This window comes from Propithecus coquereli, unplaced genomic scaffold, assembly GCF_000956105.1.
Source record: "Propithecus coquereli isolate 6110/MARCELLA unplaced genomic scaffold, Pcoq_1.0 Scaffold32, whole genome shotgun sequence".
Classification (NCBI taxonomy): domain Eukaryota; kingdom Metazoa; phylum Chordata; class Mammalia; order Primates; family Indriidae; genus Propithecus; species Propithecus coquereli.
Genome location: NW_012148841.1, coordinates 5,784,132 through 5,790,187, shown reverse-complemented (window position 1 = coordinate 5,790,187; position 6,056 = coordinate 5,784,132). Strand labels below are relative to the sequence as shown.

General features: G+C 45.3%; 1 protein-coding gene across 2 annotated transcripts in view; it reads right to left on the bottom strand.

Annotated features, from left to right (window-relative positions):
- Positions 1-6,056, bottom strand: part of LHFPL3 (lipoma HMGIC fusion partner-like 3) — a 503,530-nt gene that overhangs the window by 34,775 nt on the left and 462,699 nt on the right. The gene's annotated exons all lie outside the window — the stretch shown is intronic.

The window sequence follows — 6,056 nt, the reverse complement described above, 5'->3', positions numbered from 1 at the left end:
TAAGAGTTAAAAAGTTTATAAAGTAAAAAAGTTACAGTAAGCTAAGGTTATTTTATTACTGAAGAAAGAAAAGCATTTTTTAATAAATTTAGTGTGGCCTGAGTGTACAGTGTTTATAGTCTACAGTAGTGTACAGTGATGTCCTAGACCTTCACATTCACTCACTGACTCACCCAGAGCAACTTCCAGTCCTGCAAGCTCCATCCATGGTAAGTCCGATACAGGTGTGCCATTTTTTATCTTTTATACTGTATTTTTACTGTACCTCTTCTCTGTTTAGATATGTTTAGATACACAAATACTTGCCATTGTGTCACAATTGACTACAGTATTCAGGAAAGTAACATGTTGTACAGGTTTGTGGTCTGGGAGCAATAAGTGTGTGGTAGCTACACCACACAGCCAGGTTGTACCATCTAGGTTTGTGTAAGAATACTTCATGATGTTTGCACAATGACAAAAATACCTAACAATGCATTTCTTAGAACATACGCCTGTTAAGTGACACATACCTGTACTTGAGTGGCTAAGGAAGACTGGGCCAGGGGCTATTCCAGAAGAAGGCAATAATACTGCCCTCAGTCAAGTGGTGTTCTTTGGTCCAGTCCCACCTTGACCTAGAGAACTGGAACCGCTCATGACTGGGTTTGTTTATACTGTCTGTAGAGTGCCTCTCCTTTCCTTTCTTCCGTGAGGATAGGAGGTTAGAGATGAGATCCTTTCCTTCTCTTTAAGATGTTCTGGAGGATGCTATACATCTTTCACCCTGGTGGATTTCAGGGGGGCTGAGTCTCTCCCGGGAAACTCAGATCCTATATTCCAGCTTATTTGGATCTGCCTCAGGGTGACTTCCCTGATGCCATAGAGGAAGTCAGAGTCCACAGGGAAAACTGCCCAGAGCTTTCTTCTCTACATAAACTGGGCCTTGAGTCTCTGGTGAAGTTCCTGCTGTTACAGCCCCTCCACCCCCTGCCTTAACTTCAGGGTGGGAGTGTTTTCAAGTTTGGCTTCCCCACCTGGCTGAAAGCTCCATGAAGTCAGTTTCTTGGACTTGAGACCCTGCCCATGATGACGCTGGCAGTTGCCATTTATTTTGCCCTTGCTAAGCAGGAAGTGGGCTCTGTGCTAACAGCTTTCGTACAGTTTCCCTGGAATCCTTGCCCTGGGAGACATATTCATATTCTAACTTCCCAGAGGGGCAAGTAGGCTTAGAGAGGATAAGTAGCCCCTGTGCCTGTGGTCGCAGGGTTGGTGAGTGGTAGAGCTGGGATTTGAACTCTGTCTGTGTGATATAAAACCCCATGTGTTTAGCCATATGTTGCTTCTTGGTATTCAGGACTGTCTCCTGCACAGAACTTTGACACAGAAGGAGTTCCATAAATGTTTGTTGACTGAGTAAAGAACAGCTAATAGTTATATAGTGCTCATTTTGTGCCAAGCAGTGTTCTAGGCACTTTATGAACATATATACATCACATCCAAAAGGCAGATACTATTATTGCCCCCACTTGACAGATAAAGAAGGGATTATATAACCTGTACAAGGTCACAGAGCTGGCAGGTGGTGACCTGGGAATTTATCACAGGCAGCTTGGCAGCTCCAGAGTCTGTGACTCTGAGCACTACACGTCCTGCCTCTCTCGAATGCACATGCACGTCCAAAGAGCAATGCTGGGACTTTTGTTTTATTTGTTCCTAGAGGATCTGCTGGCGTGAGGGTGGCTAGCCTGAATGAGGAAACCACTCTTGGAAGCTTCCCTGCCCCCCACAGGCCTGGTTCGCTACTTTTCTCTGTGCTCTCCAGGCTTCATGGCTGGGTTTCCTGTCTATCCCTCCTTGTAGAAGTTGATTCATGTTTGGTGAACAGTTAGCTAAATGCAACCCCACCCATTTCTTGAAATAAGCTAAGAGGGAAAAAGGGAAAAAGGAAAATAGAGAAATGATTTTGGAGATGAAGAGGATAAAGTATGATAAATGCTGGGAGAAAAAATAAAGATGGGATTGAGGTAAAAAGAATGGTAGGGCTAAAACTAAGACTAAAAGTAAGTTAAGAAATGGACTAGACTTTCTTTTCCTGGAGAAATACATCAGGATGAGACCTGCTCAGCAAAATATGAGAGACTTCTTCTCTAGGGCTGCCTCCTCAGCCTCTTTCTGTGAACAGTGAATGACTGATCCCAGTTTTATGGAGTTCAGTGTCTGATTCTGCCAGGTGTGAAGTGGAGTGAGGAGCTTGACAGAAGAGAGAGAAAATGGGCTTTGTAATCAGAGAGTCGGGTTCGAATCCTGATACAGCCAGGGACACCTTGTGCGGGGCCGAGCCAGTCACCTGATGTCTCTGAGCCTGTGTTCTCACCTCTCTCTGTGATGAGGACAGTAAATCCTACCCTGTAGGGTTATGTGAGGACTAAATGACGACAGTCAGTGGGGAGTGCCTGGCACACAGTAGGTATTCAGTCAATGACAGTTGCCTTTTCGGCTGCTCCCTGCATCCTGCTCATAAGCCGTCCTGAGGCAGCTCAGGGTTTTTGCCACACAGACCCCAACTGAGGGACAAGAACCCCAAAACACAGTGCTTGTATTTTGGTTAGTCTTTGATAAATGACGCTGAAACAAACACAGAGGTTTTAACTGTGCTCCTATTTGTCATTGGCCAGTGACCATACTTGTCGGCAGATGCTCTGTAAAAGTGGAGGCAAGAGAGTGAATTGTGTTTGGCCAGAATGAAATTCAATACCCCCACAGGTCTAAATGTCTCCATCAGAAGGTCAACCCTCCATCCATCATTTTTGCACTGTTCACTTTATAGGATTTTGAGATGAGAGATAAGTCAAATGGAGGTCAAGGAAAACAACAAAAAATAAGATCTGGAATCAATACCACAAAGTCATTGCTATTCTTAATTTCTTTTCAGGGTGGAGGTTAGGGCTCTATCACAATTAGAAAAAGCCCATTAAGCTAAATATGAAGGACAATTAACAGAGCATCGCTCCAGCTCCTGTGACAGGAGAGAGAGCATAAGATTGTTCACAGATGCTCAGTTTCTCAGTTATACGACTTCTTCCCACACCACTGTCCTGGGACTGTGTCAAACTGCAAGGCTGAGCAGTCCAGCAGCTGGGATCTTCTGACGTGGGCACCTGGGGGTGGGCGGTGGGTCACAGGTTTACCTCTTCAACCTTCCTGTAAAATGAATGTTAACAATCTGGCTCTGTTTACTTCCCAGGTTGCTGGGAGGGCCAAGAGATGTATGGCTAAAGCCCTGTGAAAAGCTGGTCCCAGGGTCCAGTAGGTTCTGATCTTTGTCTAGCTCTGAGCTTTGCAGGGGTGAGAGGCAGTTGGATCTTGTACCCAGTCAGGGGCTTGGGGCCCAGCAAGACCCAGGCTCACACCCAGGCTGGCCCAGACTGGCCCTTCTCCAAATCACAGAGGCCTAACATTAAGACTTCCCTTGCCTTGAGGGGAGCGGTGCTTGAGGTCAGAGAAAGCTGAATTTAAATGCAACTCTATCAGTGTGGCCCTGGGCAACTGCTTATCATCTCAGAACCTCATTTTCTTATCTGAAAAACACAAAGGAGATAACACCACCTATCCAGAAGGCAAGTGGCGAAGATTAGAGCTAATATTTTAAAGTGCCTGGTGCCTGGAGGTGGTAATATGTAACAGCTCCTAAGATTAGTTCTACAAGTCCACTCCTGAAGTTCACTTTCAGCCATTTCTCCTGCATTACAATTGAGGGGGAGAGGACTCTAAGCAGCCCTGGTCTGCAACTCGCAGCAAAAGGGGAGGGATGGTTTTTCTGGCTGCCAGACTATGGCATTTTGGGAAAGTTGTATTTGAAGTTTAAATGCAAAGGAGGTGACATTTGAAGAGCACTTTCTATCTCCGAGTCAGTTTATCTCCTTTCACTCCTTGACAGTTGAAAACAAATCTCTGGAAGGTGCTGGAAGACAGACTGCAGTGAGAAGCGCTTTCCCAGCAGATGGGCAGCCCAGGCCTACCGAGCCGGTCACCAGAGCCCATGGACTGTCCCTTTCAGCGGTGGCACAATAACCTCCAGATGTGTGTGCCGATCCAAAGCCTGCCTGACAGAAATGCTATTTAGGGAGGATCGTCCAAAAGGGACGGGGTCTCTCCTCATCCCTGGGTTCTCTAAGGTGCACCATGTTAGAACACCAGAAAACTTGGTGCTTGGACCAGAAGCTTAGCTCCTCCCACAGTCATCTTCATGGAGATGTATTAATACTTAAATGTTATGCTCTGATTTATACAAATAGCCATGTGAAAATATTTCTTTTTATTACTTATAAAACTGTTGTCAAGGACACTGAACCATCATGTCACTCGGTGGTATCTTCTATGAAAGGAAGGTTCCTCCATAAGAAACTTATTTTAGAGTTCATTTCTAGGAACATTTTCCTTTTTTTTCTAGAAAGTAGCATGTTGCTTCTTTTCTGAGAATGAGAATTACGTAACTCACTACTGCTGAGAGGCTCAGAGTCAAATCTTATACTCAGCCCCAGCAACCTGGGTAACTTTTATGATTAGCATATTTGAAGTTCACTCCATTCCTTGGCTCCAATTTTCCTTCTCTTTTATTAACCATGTATGTACCCTTTGTTATACATATATATCCTTGATTATAAATAATACATAGGGAAATACATGTGCATGTATACTACACACACATACTGTCTTACGAGTGGAGTCAAATCCTTTATTGATTCTTGATGGAAGCACCTGGAGGATGAGAATGTCTAAGAATCATCCGTTTACTCAAAGGCTTCGCCCCCACATAACTTTTTCCAGCGTCTGTATCTCTGGGACATCTCACAAACCTAATGAATCTGGGGAATAGCCTTGAACCCTCTTTGGCCTTTGAAAAGTCATCTAATATCTTAAGTCTCAGTGTAATACCACTTGCCCCAATTACCTAATAAAGTGCTATGGGGATCAAATAAAATAATGAATTCCCTTTGAATTGAGGCTTTTTTTGTGGCTAATGAATTTCCAATTTGCACATCAGCATTGCTGCAACTGGGAGGAGTGAGGAAGACTAAACTTTATTAAGCACTTTGCTTGGTACTTTCTGATGAGGCTGGACCTCTTCGGACCGCATCAGCTGGGCTCCTGTGCCCTCTGCCTTTGGCAAATAGGAAACACTGGCAGGACAATGGGGATAATTTCTCTCCTTAGGGCCACAGGTTGCGCGGCTGCGTTCTTTTACAGAAGGCCACACAGCTCCTCTCAGGCGGCCTCTCCTACAACCACAGTTACAGACAGAGCTTTGGCTGCACCTCCCTCCGGCCTGTGGCAACTGCTGCCTTCGGGTCATGGCTCTCTCTGCTGCTAACTCGGGGGGCCTTGTCATCTCTCTGATGCTAACTCGGGGGGCCTCGTCATCTCTCTGCTGCTAACTCGGGAGGCCTCGTTATCTCTGTGGTTCTCCTTAGTCCCGCCCACACCTTTGTAAATAGCTACTTCACTAAACTCTCCTCCATTACCCTGTTTGAGCGTGCTTTCTCCTGCTGGGGTCTGGTTGATACGGGCACAATCCTCACAAAAACTCCTTGAGGTAAATATTATTGCTTGTTTTTATAACTGAGGAAAGAAAACAGTTAAAGAGATTTCCCAAGGTCATATAAATTGTAAGCTATAGAGCTAAGTATCAAACCCAGACCTGTCTTATACCCCTTCTATCTGTTTTATGTCCTCTTAAGTGGGCAAAGTGTTTTTGATACTATCTTTTTTTTTTCTCTTTGAGACAGAGTCTCACTCTCTTGCCCAGGCTAGAGTGCCGTGGCGTCAGCCTAGCTCACAGCAACCTCAAACTCCTGGGCTCAAGCGATCCTCCTGCCTCAACCTCCTGGGTATCTGGGACTACAGGCACGAGCCACCGTGCCTGGATAATTTTTTTTTCTATTTTTAGTTGTTTGGCTAATTTCTTTCTATTTACAGTAGAGATGGAGTCTCGCTCTTGCTCAGGCTGGTCTCGAACGCCTGAGCTCAAGCAATCCTCCCCCTTCAGCCTCCCAGAGTGCTAGGATTACAGGTGT